Source organism: Pan paniscus, chromosome 13, assembly GCF_029289425.2.
Source record: "Pan paniscus chromosome 13, NHGRI_mPanPan1-v2.0_pri, whole genome shotgun sequence".
NCBI lineage: Eukaryota > Metazoa > Chordata > Mammalia > Primates > Hominidae > Pan > Pan paniscus.
In genome coordinates this window covers 122,568,555-122,583,323 of record NC_073262.2, presented here as the reverse complement: position 1 = coordinate 122,583,323, position 14,769 = coordinate 122,568,555, and the positions used below count along the sequence as shown (strand labels likewise).

Below are 14,769 nucleotides of genomic sequence, written 5' to 3'. Positions count from 1 at the left end.
GCCAGTCTGGAGATCACAAGGCCAGTCTAGCAGAATGGCTATGTTTGTTGTTGTTGTTGCTGCTTCAGTTGGAATTAATTACAAACATTTAAAAATTAGAAAGCTCAATATGGTGGTTCCTAAACCTAGAATTACCATATGCTCCAGCAATTCTACTTCTAGGTATGTACCCAAAAGAATTGAAAGCAGGTCAGTCAAACAGATATTTGTACACCCACTTCCATAGCAGCATCATTTACAATAGCCAAAAGGTGGAAGCAACCCTTGTGTTCATCAACAGATAAATGGATAAACAAAATGTAGCGCATACATTCATAAGTGAAATATTATTCAGTTTTAAAAAGGAAGGAAATTCTGACACATGCTGCAACGTGAATGAACCTTGTAAACATGATGCTAAGTGAAACAAGCCAGTCACAAAAGGGCAAATACTATGTGATTCCACCTACACGAGGGACCTAGAGTAGTCAAATTCATAAAGACATAAAATAGAACATTGGTTACCAGGAGTGGGGAGTTATTGTTTAACAGTTTGGGTTTTTCTTTTGGGAAGATGAAAAAGTTCTGGAGATGGATGGTAGTGATGGTTACACAGCAATATGAATGTATTTAAGGTACACTTAAAGACGGTTTAAATGGTAAATTGTATGTTATGTATATTTTATCACAGTTTAAAAATTAGATGTTTCTATGTAAATACCCAGACTTCCAGTGTCATTTGAAAAATAGAAGGGCTGGTGACAGTGGGCCCGCATCCCCACAGAAATCTGCACAGCAGCTGCCCCCTTACAGAAGATGCTCTCCCATTTTGTGTGGCCACCCCCTATGCCCTCTTCATCCCTCTCCTTTATCAGCTGGGCACCTGAAGCCACCAGTTCCCAGACTTGGCTATGTGAAAGGAAAATATCCTGGGCCCCCAAAATCACTAAGCTAAAGGGAAAATTCAAGCTGGGAACTGCAGAGGGCAAACATGCCTCCCATTCTATTCAAAGCCATCCCTCTGCTGAAATAAATGCATATGTGACTGCCTCCTTTGGAAAGGCTAATCAGAAACTCAAAAGAACGCAACCGCAACCGTTTATCTCTCATCTACCTGTGACCTGGAAGCCCCCTTCCTACTTCGAGTTGCTTCAAGTTGCTTTGAATTCTCCTGCTTTTGCTTGAGTTGTCCTGCCTTTCTGGACTGAATCAATGTTCATTTTATATATGTTGATTGATGTCTCATATATCCCTAAAATGTATAAAACCAAGCTATGTCGTCAGAACCTCCTGAGGCTGTGTCATGGGTGCACGTCCTCAACCTTGGCAAAATAAACTTTCTAAATTAACTGAGACCTGTCTCAAATTTTGGGGGTTCACAGCTACACACTGGAATCAGCTGGAGAACTTTCTGAATACCCCAAACCATACCCCAGGCTCCACTCCAGATAAGTGAATCAGAATCTCTGAAGGGTGGGGCCCAGGCACCAGTAAGTTTTGAGAGCTCTCGAGGTGATTCTAAGAGGCATCTGGAACTGAAGACCGCCTGGGTTCCTGCTCCGGGACTTGGCTGCACATTGGTATTACCTGGCGAGCTTTAAAAATGACTGACATCTCCTCCTACGGGTTCTGTATTGATTGGCATAGGGTGTGGCAGGAGATCAGGATTTTTAAAAGTTTGCTGGGCCATTGAATATATGGCAAAGATTGAGATCCACTGCTCTGGGCATTTGAGTTTATATCCCATGCTGCAGACACACAGCACTTATTTCACCTCCACCCCACCACCCTGCCAAATTAAATACATAAATAATACATACAATTATGTTATATGTTTTATATACATATGTATACTTACATACACACTGTTGGCTAAAGGAAAAAAATGTCAAGCTTTTAAAGAATTAAAGTTAGTTTCATTCAAAAGTCTTATGGAGGACGATAAGACTGTAAATCAAGGCCTCCAGCCACGGAGCAGTCCTGGCAGACCACCAAGGCAGTGTTTCAGCCCATTGCTTACATACAGGTGGTGGAGGTTCTGAATGTACAAATTCATCTCCAACTTGTTCAGAAGTTACATCGAAGTAAGGATCATATCAAGGCTTCAGTGTGAGAGTATATCTGGTCATAGATTACAGAAGCATAGTCACCAACCCCGTTGGACATTATCTTCTGTGTAGGAAAAGGCAAAGCTAAGTAGTGACTCAGGCAAGAGACATGGGAAGCACGTGCCTTACCCCATTTTGTCTTCAAAGCATCTTTCCAGAGAGCTGCAGGTTGTCACCGAGTCAGGGGGTTTGGGAAATTATGCTGGCAAGCAGAAATGAACAAACATGGCTTCTTACATTTGTTACTTTGTCTACAAGACACACACACACACACACACACACCCTATGAGATCAGTAATTTAAGAGCTCATAAAAATTAGAAAACAAATTGCAGCATGCACACACCCACCACACACACACACACACACACACACACACACAGAGTCCATTAGCCCACTACCTTACTCTCCATGGTTGACTCCAAATTCATCCCACAGACCAGAGATAAAGCTTCATTGGAACACACAGAATAGTTTTCACATTGGAGTTCTAGTGATGAATGAGTAATTGTAGTTTCTTTGGAATTGAAGACAAAACCTACTCTTTTCTTGAGCATTTACTGCACCCATGCATTTTCTTAGCTATCTCGTGTAAACCTCTAGGGCAACACAGTGAGGGAGACACTGTCATCCTCATTTTCAATGAGGTAAGTGTAAAGACCCACATGGTGATTACTTTGAAGGGAACACCACTCCTTTGAATGTGTAAGTCCTGGAATTTTTCTTCAAATCAGCCACAATCTTTTACAATCACACCTTGTAGGTTCCCAGAATGTTCTGTTAAATAGGATTTTTGTAATGTGATTCTCACTTTAAAGGCACCAAGGGAATTTGGTATTTTTAGGGAACACTTCAGAGAACCATTTTATAAAAACAAATAACCCTTTAGTGCTGTGAACACTAAATTCTTAATGTAGCTGTTTTGTGAGTTAGGTGTTTTTTCAGAGCTGATTTTTTTCCAGTACACTGAATCTGTTTTCAATGCATATCCCAAAAAGTGTATGAGTAAGTAAGAGAAGATTTAAGAAACTAAGTGTTCTGAGTAGAAGTCGTAAGCTTTCAAAGTCTGCCCTCTAACATAATAATGATAAAGAAATTTTAAGCTCCCTCCTTCTCTCAATTTTCCAGCTGCAAAATTTGAGTCACTTCTTCCTAGAAGAATGTCTAATAGAATTTAAGATCACGTCTCTCCATTCTACCTAAGTGGCCTTTCTATCATCAATTTTCTGTCATTGTGGCAGACGGGCTGACTGTCTGCTGAAAGGCTGGGGTGACTTGGTTGGCTAAAACAACAGCACGGACCATCCCTAACCCAACTGTTCTGTACTCCACTGTTAGTAACATGAGAAAAAAACTAACTCAGTTGCAATGGTCTACTTGGTTGTACCATAGGCAGAGAAACAAACAGAGGCATAGGACTTTACAACAGAGTGTTCATTTTAAAAAGAGAACTGAAAAGTCAAGTGTTTTACAAGTTAGCAACCAAGTACAGCAGTTATATCCTAGGGGCCTAGCAGAGATAACCTCTCAGGAGCTACTGGTAAAAGAAGGGGATGGAACACAGAACAAACCCCTGGCACTGGACTGAAACTTAGAAGAAGTTGCATGTTGAAGTATGGGCAAGCTTTATTCACAGGCTGGCTTCTAAATGTTCAGAACCCAAATTCACAGGTGGTGGTTACATTCCCTAAGTAGCCTAGAAATGCTTATTTAGTCCTTAGCATTCTTGGAGAGTAGCCCAGACACTAGCTTTGCTAAGGTCTGGGCCCTAAAATGAGGTAGGTGACATGATACTGGGGAAAGAGGAGGAAGTGAAAAAGATAGACATAGAGAAAAAGTAAAAGGTAGAGGTAGTGAAATATGTTGGCCTGAAACAAAATTCTGAAGTAATAAACATTTAGGTTTGACATTTCTCAATCTCACTTTTTGAACTACATTCCCAGTACTTCATCAAATTAACACTCAGGCCTATACTCTCTCCACCCAGTGCTTAAAACTCATCTTTATCTGCTTAAATCAGAGCTCCATTGAGAGAATAGAGGAGATGTTCCCACCAGACTAACCCTCTCATAGAAAACAGCTATAAACTCTTTTAAAAATATAAAAATTAACCCTAAGGCCCTAAAAAGTCACCAAAGCAGTGAGAAAATGGAGGAGGGTAGAGGGAGTCTTGCTTAGGAGAATGCTGAGTGCTTTTATAGTTCTTTGTCTCTGGACTCAGTCAACACTAGGCCAGACAGCTAAAACTGGTATCAAAAATCAGCAGTCTTTTAGCTTGGATAATGAGTAGACAGTGGTGTGACCACCACAGCTGGAAAGCCAGAGGGGAAATCCTGGAAAGGGGGTGACCAAGGAGAGTGCTAAATTTTTCATATAAACTAAGCCCAAATCTCTGGCTCATCCCTAAACTATGCATAGCACAGGGCAGATCCCAAGAAGCCCAGCCAGGGCTAAAAGATCTGAATACATATTTCATCTGCTGCCTTCCTCAAAGGAAAAAGAGTTTGAGTCTGAGCCCAGCTAATGCTGCTGAAACAAACAAGCAAAAAAATCAGTACTCTTCAGAGGAACATAACAGAATTCAGAGCCTCAACAACATATTTCTTACCATATACATACAGAACACAATCCAAAATTGCTAATCATATATTGATACAGGAAAATGTGACCTATACTCAAAAGAAAAGGCAATCAATAGTGACTAACCCCATGATGGCCCAAATGTTAGAATTAGCAGGTAAGGATTTTAAAGCAGTTTCTATAACTTAAGAATGAAAAAGAAAAACTGGCTCATAATGAAGAAACAAATAGATAATTTCATTAAATAGAAACTATTAAATGATTGAAATTCTAGTACTAAAAAAAGAACATCCGAAATTTAAAAATCGACTAGATAAATTTAACAGAAAACAAGATAACAAAATAGAGCACCTGTGAACTTGAAAAAAAAATCAATACAAATTATTGAATCTGAAAAATGGGGAAGAATTGCTTTTTAAAAAGGAGAGTATTGGCCAGGCACGGTGGCTCATGCCTGTAATCCCAGCATTTTGAGAGGCCAAGGCAGGTGGATCACGAGATCAGGAGATCAAGACCATCCTGGCTAACACGGTGAAACCCCGTCTCTACTAAAAATACAAAAATTTAGCCAGGCATGGTGGCGGGCACCTGTAGTTCCAGCTACTTGGGAGGCTGAGGTAGAAGAATGGCATGAACCCAGGAGGCGGAGCTTGCAGTGAGCCAAGATTACGCCACTGTACTCCAGCCAGGGCGACAGAGTGAGACTCCATCTCAAAAGAAAAAAGGAGAGTATCAGCATTCGCTCACAACTGCAATCTCAGCAGTTTGGGAGGCTAAGGCAGATTGCTTGAGCCTAGGAGTTCAAGACGAGCCCAAGCAACACGGCAAAACCCAGTCACCACAGAAAAATACAAAAATTATCCAGGTGCGGTGGTACACACCTGTAGCCCCAGCTACTCAGAAGGCTAAGGTGGGAGGATCACTTGAGCCCAGGAGGTCAATTCTGCAGTGAGCTGTCAACACACCACTACACTCTAGCCTGGACAACAGAGCAAGACCCTGCCTCAAAAACAAAAAGGACAATATCAAAAGATGTAACATACGTATAATTGGAATTCTAGAAGGAAAGTAGAGAGAAAATGGGATAGAAAAAATATCTGAAACAAAGCAGGGCACAGTGGCTCACACCTGTAATCCCAGCATTTTGGGAGGCCAAGGCAGGTGGATCACCTGAGGTCAGGGGATCAAGACCAGTCTGGCCAACAGGGCAAAACCCCATCTCTGCCAAAAATACAAAAATTAGCCAGGCATGGTGGTGGGTGCCTGCATCTCAACTACTCTGGAGGCTGAGGCAGGAGAATCACTCAGGAGGTGGAGGTTGCTGTGAGCCAAATCACACCACTGTATGCCAGCCTGGACAACAGAGTGAGACTCCATCTCAAAAAATATATATATATTTGAAACAATAATGACCAAAAATTTCCCAAATTAGGGGAAAGAAATTAAATTTGCAGATTCAAGAAGCCTAGTAAGGGCTGAGCGCTGTGGCTCACGCTTGTAATCCCAGCACTTTGGGAGGCCAAGGCAGGCGAATCACAAGATCAGGAGATCAAGACCATCCTGGCTAACACAGTGAAACCCCATCTCTACTAAAAATACAAAAAATTAGCCAGGCGTGGTGGCGGGCGCCTGTAGTCCCAGCTACTCAGAAGGCTGAGGCAGGAGAATGGCGTGAACCTGGGAGGCAGAGGTTGCAGTTAGCTAAGATCGTGCACTCCAGCCTAGGTGACAGAGTGAGACTCCATCTCCAAAAAAAAAAAAAAAGAAAGAAAGAAAAGAAAAGAAAAGAAAGAAAGAAAGAGAAAGGGAAGCCTAGTAAACCAAAACAGAATAAATAAATAGAAAAATACAGCTAGGCACATTATAATCAAACTGCTAAAATCAAACAAAGAAAAAATCTTGAGTGCAGCCAGAGAAAAACAACACATTATATACAGGAGAATAATAATATGAATGACCATTGACTTCTGATCAGAAAAAAGAATGAATACCAAAGGACAGTGAAACAACATCTTTATGATGCAGGAAGAAAAATCTGTCTACTTGAAATTGTATGTAAGAAAAATATCCTTCAAGAATAAAGAAAAAATAAAAACATTTTGAGATACACGAAAACTTAGTGAACCCATTGCCGTCATACCTGCACTACAAGAAATGTTAAAAAAAATTATTCAGACTGGAAGGAAATGACCAGTTGAAACTTGAATCTTTAGGAAAGAATTAATAGTATGAGAAGTGGTAAAATATGGGTTAAAAAATTTATATTTTCTATTTATTTAGAAGACATATGAGCACTTAGAGCAAAAATTTAACGTCCTATTTATTTTGTGGTTTATGACACATAGATGTAATACATACGACAACTACAGAATAAAGGATGGAAGGTGAGGGTAAAAGGGACAAGGAATCTGAATAGTTCTTGTATTTTTTATAAAATAGTACAATTTTAACTCTATATGAATACACTATGAAAAATTAAGGAATTAAGGTTATATATCATAATCTCTAGAACAGCCAGTTTTTTAAAAACTGTCAGGAAGTATTCATTCCTCTTAAAAAAAAAAAAAAAAGGCTTAAGTTTACAGAAAGAATTCCAAGAAAATGTTCACAGCAGCTTTATTCATGAGTCGAAAACTGGCATGCATTAACGGACAATAGCTAAGCATCCTGTACTATATTAATACAGTGGACACATACAACACTAAATAACAAAAGGGAAGAACTACTGATACGTGCAGCAACAGGAATGAATTTCAACAACATTAAACTTAGTAACAACATTCTAGATTCAATTTACCTATAGTGAAAAATTACCAAACTTGGAATAGGACAAGATTTGCTTAAGAAAAAATGAGGGAACTTTCCAGGGAGAGAGTAATGTTCCATATCTTTTTTTTTTTTTTTTTTTTTTTGAGACAGAGTCTCGCTCTGTCACCCAGGCTGGAGTGCAGTGGCGCGATCTTGGCTCACTGCAAGCTCTGCCTCCCTGTTTCACTCCATTCTCCTGCCTCAGCCTCCCAAGTAGCTGGGACTACAGGTGCCCGCCACCACACTCGTCTAATTTTTTTGTATTTTTAGTAGAGATGGGGTTTCACCATGTTAGCCAGGATGGTCTCGATCTCCTGACCTCATGATCCACCCTCCTCAGCCTCCCAAAGTGCTGGGATTACAGGTGTGAGCCATGGCACCCTGCTATAATGTTCCATATCTTAATAAGAGTTTGTATTACACAAGTATATGCATTTGTCAAAACTCATTGAAGGGCATGAGTAAGATTTGTGCAATTCATGATATGTAAATTTACCTCAAAAAAATAATGGGGTCAGATGCAGTGGCTCATGCCTGTAAGTTCAGCACTTTGGGAGGATGGGGCAGGAGGAGTGCTTGAGAGCAGGAGTTTGAGACCAGCCTGGGCAACATAGTAAGAGCCCATCTCTATAAAAGTTTAAAAATTATCTGGGCATGATAACACACACCTGTAGTCCCAGCTACTTGGAAGGCTGAGACAGAAGAATCACTTGAGCCCAGGAGTCTGTACAGTGAGCTATGCTGCCACCACTGCACTCCAGCCTGGGTAACAGTGCAAGACTCTATCTCTGAAATTAAAAAAGTAAAAATTGAACAATAAACAAATATCAAACTCTAGTTAATGATATATGTGTTAAGATATATAGGGAAAAGTGCTCTGGTGTCTTCAATTTATTTTGAAATGCATCCAAAAAAATGAATTAATGGATGGTGTATTAGTCCATTTCATGCTGCTGATAAAGACATACCAGAGACTGAGCAATTTACAAAAGAAAGAAGTTTATTGGACTTACAGTTCCATATGGCTGGGAAGGCCTCACAGTCATGGCTGAAGGCAAGGGGAAGCAAGTCACGTGTTACATGGATGGCAGCAGGCAAAGAGAGAGCTTGTGCAGGGAGACTCCCATTTTTAAAAAACCATCAGATCTCTTGAGACTTATTCACTATCACGAAAACAGCATGGGAAAGACCGGCCCCCATGATTCAATTATCTCCCCCCAGGTTCCTCCCACAACACATGGGAATTCAAGATGAGATTTGGGTGGGGATACAGCCAAACACAGGAATGAAGAGATAGCTATGTAATAAAGAAAAATGCCAATGTTAAAATATAGGAGGTAGCTTATAGTAAGCTGAATAATGATCTCCAAATGTGTGCACACCCTAATCCCTAAAACCTGTGAATATGTTACCTTACACAACAAGAGGTATTTTACCAATGGGATTAAGAATCTTAAAACACAAAGATTATCCTAGAGTATCAGAATGGGCCTAACGTAATCCCAGGGTCCTTAAAGAGGGAGGACCCTGGCAGAAGGCCAGAGGCAGAAAAAGTGGTATGACTGCAGAAGCATAGAATGATGTGACCACAGCCAAGTAATATGCACATCTTCTAAAAGCTGGAAGAGGCAAGGAATAGATCCCCCCTAGAATTTCCAGAAGTAACACATCCTGCTAGTACCTTGATTTTTTATAAGCCTCATTTTAGACCTTTGACCATCAGAATTGTAAGATAATACATTTGTGTTCTTTCAAGCCACTAAATTCATGGTAATTTGTATAGGAGCAACAGGAAACTCAGACATAACTATAACATATATATGGCTGTTCACTGCATAATTCTTTGGATTTTTCTGTATATTTGAAAATTTTCATGTTAAAATGTTGAAATTTTTAAAAAGCTTCCATTGGCCAAAGGTAGGAATAGGTCAAATAAAAGCTAACTGAACTATTTTACTCCAATATCTGCTCAGCTAACAATTTCTCAACCCTCTCAAAGTTACTTAAAGGTTTTAAGTAGGACCTTTGTGAGTCATTAGAATTTTAATTGTCCTGATTAATAAAATTGATAAAATTCTACTAATCTTATTTATCTCCTACTGATTTATAAAATTACAATCAGTAGGAGAGAAAGTGAAATAAAATTTTCTGGAGAATGCAGAAGAAATCATTGTTTTTATTTAAGGAATCCATCACACAGAGAGGTGGGCCTGGCCTGGAAATTCTCCTGGATCCCATTCCCTCAAACGTTACCATTGTTTATTTCTTCCTCTACTTCTGAACCCACAGGTCCAAATACCCAAGATGTATTGTTATATCAGGTTGGTGCAAAGGTAATTGAGGTTTTTGTCATGACTTTTAATGGCAAAAACCACAACTACTTTTGCACCAACCTCATAGTTTATTGTTTCTCTTCTTCCCAGGAATCCAGGAATAGAAGGAAGAAAGTAGGATGTGGGTAGGGGCCAGCAGCAACTCTTTGATTGGGTCAATGACTTATATGTAAAGATTATTTCTAAGTTAAGTGCTTATGAATCAGAAATCAGCTTTATTAGAGAAAACTAGTCTCCTTTTTACCCAAATAATGATGAATTTTGGTCTTTTCCCTTTTTCTTTTTTTTTTCTTTTAGATTTTAGTCACCCAAATCTAGAAGTTAGCCTTCATTATATTATTCTAAAAGTATAACTGCCTTTAAAAAGAACAGTAAAAATTCATACTAATGAGAAAACAAAAAGCAGGCAAACCTTAAAGTTGATCTTATAATTTCTGGTTCCAAATGGCAAACAAAAACTTAAACAAAAATTTTACACCAAGTTGATAGGCTAAGCCATGAATAAAAATAGTTATCATAGTCATGCATGAAAGAACTTGTACACACCCTCTACACAGTTGTGTTCTCAGAAAGGGGGAGATCTGACTTCTCAAAATCTGTTTTTCAAGCAAAATGAATAAATATCTCCAATATTTTATAAGTGCCAAATATGGCAGATGGCATTTGCATGGGGATTACATAATCACACTGAAAACCAACCATAAAGTTCTAAGAATATACACAGAATGAAAATACCTCTAACTCATCCTCTCACTAACCAGAAGAGCTGTCCTTCAGGAAGGGCCCACAGTCTTTGAAGGCTACATGGAGAATTGCAGTCAGGGGAGAATTCCATTTCTCTGGCTCAAGAATGAAACTGAAATCAAGAGTTCAGTCAGTGCCAGTGTTTTCTCATTATCACAAACAGCCCAGTGATTTGAACCTAACATAGCCAGTGAATTCAAGGAGGATCTACTTTGTAAACCCTTGAATTATTTTCATGAAACATCCAAATTTTTCCATTTTTTAGTTTTTCGAGCAACAGATATATCTTCAGCAATCACTTACATCCTGTTTAGTGCTAGGCTTTAATCATGTCTCAATATACATTTTGGATAAATGAATTTGTGAATATGTGAAGTTATGTTTTAATACATGGTCTTGTTCTGTAATGAAACATGAGGGGAAATCTTTCTTCCCCTCAATCAGACCATAACCTCTTTCTTTTTAGAAAGGGACACAACATTTATCCCATTGCACCTAGCAAAGGTGGCACATTTAGCCTCTCTACACATACACGTTGACTGGTTAATATGGCTATAGATAGGCAAGTACAAATCTTTGTATGGTCATACGTTTTATGTTTTTTTGAGTAAATTCTTAGAAGTGGAAATGCTAAGTCATGTGGTAAGTACATGTTTGACTTTATAAGAAATTGCCAAGCTCAGGATTTACAAGTAGCTATGTTTATAAGTGGCTATATTGTTAAACTAGCTTTATTGAGCTACAATTTTACATAAAATCCACCAATTTTAAGAGTACAATTGGATGAATTTTAACAAAGTTTACAATCATGTAACTACCACTATAATCAAGACATAGAAAATTGCCATCACCCCAAAAAGTATTTTCCTGCTCTTCCATCTCCCTACTCCCTAACGCCAGGAAACCACTGTCTATCACTATTGTTTTATGTTTTCTAGAATTTTATATAAGTTGAATCATACGTGTCTGGCTTCTTTCACTTACCACAATGCATTTGATATTTATCCACACTGTTGTATCAATAATTCATTTTTTTAACTTTTTTTGAGATAAGGTTTTGCTCTGTTACCCAGGCTGGAGTGCAGTGGCACAATCACAGCTCACTGAAGCCTCAACCACCTAGGCAGAAGCAATCCTCCCACCTCAGCCCCCCAAGTGGCTGGGACTACAGACGCCAGCCACCACGCCCAGCTTTTTTTTTTTTTTTTGTAAAGATGGGATCTAATGATGTTGCCCAGGCTGGTTGCAAACTCCTGGGCTCAAGTGATCCTCTTGCCTCATCTTCCCAAGGTGCTGGGATTACAGGCATGAGCCACGGTGCTTGACCCATTCTTATTCCTGGGTAGTATTGTATGGATATACCAAAGTTGATGGATATCTGGATTGCTTTCAGTTTTGAGCAGTATGAATAAAATGGCCATGGACAGGCAAATTTAAGTCTTTGTGTGCTCATATGCTTTATGTTTTCTTGGGTAAATTCTTAGGAGTGGAATTGCTAAGTCATGCAGTAAGTATATGTTTGAATTTATAAGAAACTGCATTCCCACCAGAAGTATATAAGCATTCTGGTTGTTCCACATCCTCATCAATACTGATGGCTCATGGTGGTATCTCATTGTGCAGTTTTAATTTGAATTCCTCTAATGACTAAAGTCATGAAATACCTCTTCATGTGCTTAACAGATTAATTCCAGTCACTAGGTTTTGTGTATATTATTAAGAACAGCATCAGAAGGGTCAAACATTTTCTTCTAGAACATAGCCACTTGTAAACCCAGAGCTGGGCAGAGTCTTGAATGACTGTCTTGAGATAAACCACACCTAGAAAAAGATACACGCCTAAAAGGGATCCATACTTTAGAACAATATTTCAAAACTAAAGTTGGATAGTTAAGGCCAGATTAATTTTCCATTTCTTCTTCCTTAGGAGAGAGAGGGGGGAAAAAAACTCTCATCTCACAAATAGATCTGGAAATGGTGCAGAAGTTCCTTCTCTAACAGTCTTAACTAGACACCCCCACACAGCACATCACTAGCTATCAGATGGCCATATGAGATGTGAAGCCTTCAGAACACTAAATTTGCCTCTCAAAAGAACCAAATGTTAAGCTGTACCACACATGTCGTTAGTCTCTTGTAGTATTCAATTTTCTCTTCATCTTATTATTTTTAGGTGGAATTCAAAACACCCACCAGGGATTTTTTTTTTTTCTTATGAGCGAGAACGTTGTTTTGGTAGAAAATGTGTTTAACTCCTAATCATTTGTCAGGGTTTTTTTTTTTTTTATATGAGATGTAACTTTCCATCTACTTAAAGTACAGTAAATTACTCATATTCAGGACATCAAAAAATGTTACCTCTTTACTTACGAAAAGAATAAAATCAGTCTATACAATTATCCTCTCCATCACTAACAATCTTGAAAAAAAAGTTCCAGGGAACTACTTCTCTCTATAACCCTTCCAAATTCTTCACTAGAAATTAGTATAGGCCCTGGGTCTCTCCTCCCAATTTTTGTCTTCACTCCAACTGTATACTGTAAAGCTTGCTCGCCAACCATTAAGTTGGAGAATCAAGCTCAACAAATTGGATTTTTTTCCAAAACAAGAAGTCTCTTCAGAAGTAACTTATATAATAACCTTATTGCTTTTCATCAGAAAAGAAGAAAAAAAAAGGTTTGAGGCAAAAATCCATTTACAGCTGAGATCCATTAATTTGCATCATCTCCTTCTGTAACCTTAATTTGTACTTATATCTGCTTGGTGATTACAAATTTAGTTGGCCAGCCCACACTTTGACTCTGTGGGTACAAAAGTATGGCCAGGATGAAATGAATAAATCTTTCTTTCAGGGACTCTGGATGAATCTATTCTCTTTCATAAACCGTGGGTGATGGTAACTACATCTGTATCAATCTAGATTTCAGTTTCCACCTTTAGGATAAAGGGACTATTCCATTTTTATAAATATTAAATGCTTGATTTATTTCTTTAACAAGAATATTTTCCAATGTGACACATGCCATTTTAAATAAATATAAGTTTAAATTAAACATAAGTTTAAATGCCTAAGATTTAGCTAAAGAAACAGACCGGGTACCAGATGAGAACAGTGTGTTTCATTCACTTACGTGTTAATTACTCCAACAAGGAATAAGTCCCCAGCGACATTTTTCTTGACATCCATCCATCAGCTCTTTTGTGGAAATTGAAGTTTCAAAATTCAAAAGGACTGATAAACAAAACTACAGCTTGCCTCCTTTTCTATTTTCTCATAGTAGTCCTTTGCCACAATCCATCTCTATATCCAGCGCCAGGACCTTTTAACTCCCAAATAGTTGCCCCTGCTGCCACCCCCAGTATACTCCAAAACACCAGCCCCATACCATTCATGAGCTAACCTTCATTCCCTTCATCTCTGCAGTCACAGGAAGAAGAAAAACATGGTCTAACCCATTTTTGTAGTTGTGCCCTCTTGTGACTAAAAGACTTGGTATGCTTGAAGCCAAATTCACAATGCAATGTGCAGCAGAGGCATGAGGGAATCTGAAAATAGCATTCTTACAGCTCAAAGCACCATCTTAATAAGAAGAATCACTGATTTTGCTTTATAAAAAATTCACTACACATGGTAATTATTTAAACCATGCATTAGTAATGCCTTCCCAATATCATATATATGTCCAAACACGGTTATTCCCTTTAACAATAAGTCCACTTGTGGGTATAGGATAAGGGGAGAAACTCAGCTCATGCTGCCCTAGTGAGCTGCAGATGCAGAGCCCAAGAAGGGTTACAGGCTGGGGCACAACAAGGGTGGGCCAGTGCCCTAGAATTCTCAAGCTACCTGTGCCAACGGCTCTCTTCCTCCTTGCCTCCTCCCCCGACTAGAGCAGGGCTGTAATAACTATGCCACTTTGGAACAGTTCTTCCATGAGGTTGCTGCAATAAACACTTGCTGGTGGGCCAGTTGATTGAACCTGCAAAGCCTTCCAAACCCTGAAGGCTCACAGACCTCAGGCCTTGGCTAGAATTTGCTCACCACAGGAGCCCAGGGGAGTTTCCGGGGTCCCCCACTTTCACTCTCATGCCTGCCAAGTGGGACTCTCAAGTAGAAGGAATTTAAAGGAAAGGAAGAAAACCAGCTCAGAACATGGTATTCCAATAAAACTGGTCCTTTACACATCTTCACAGCATTTACTGTTGCACCATACATGA

General features: G+C 39.1%; 1 long non-coding RNA gene across 3 annotated transcripts in view; it reads right to left on the bottom strand.

Moving 5' to 3' along the window:
- Positions 1-14,017, bottom strand: part of LOC103786116 (uncharacterized) — an 859,517-nt gene extending 845,500 nt beyond the window's left edge. Inside the window, exon 1 of one of the 3 annotated variants that reach the window (XR_010109414.1) lies at positions 13,683-14,017. This is a non-coding gene — a long non-coding RNA (uncharacterized LOC103786116). The remainder of the gene's footprint in view (positions 1-13,682) is intronic. The other 2 variants (XR_008624591.2, XR_008624590.2) reach the window with 2 other exon arrangements.
- Positions 14,018-14,769: the final 752 nt, after the last annotated feature.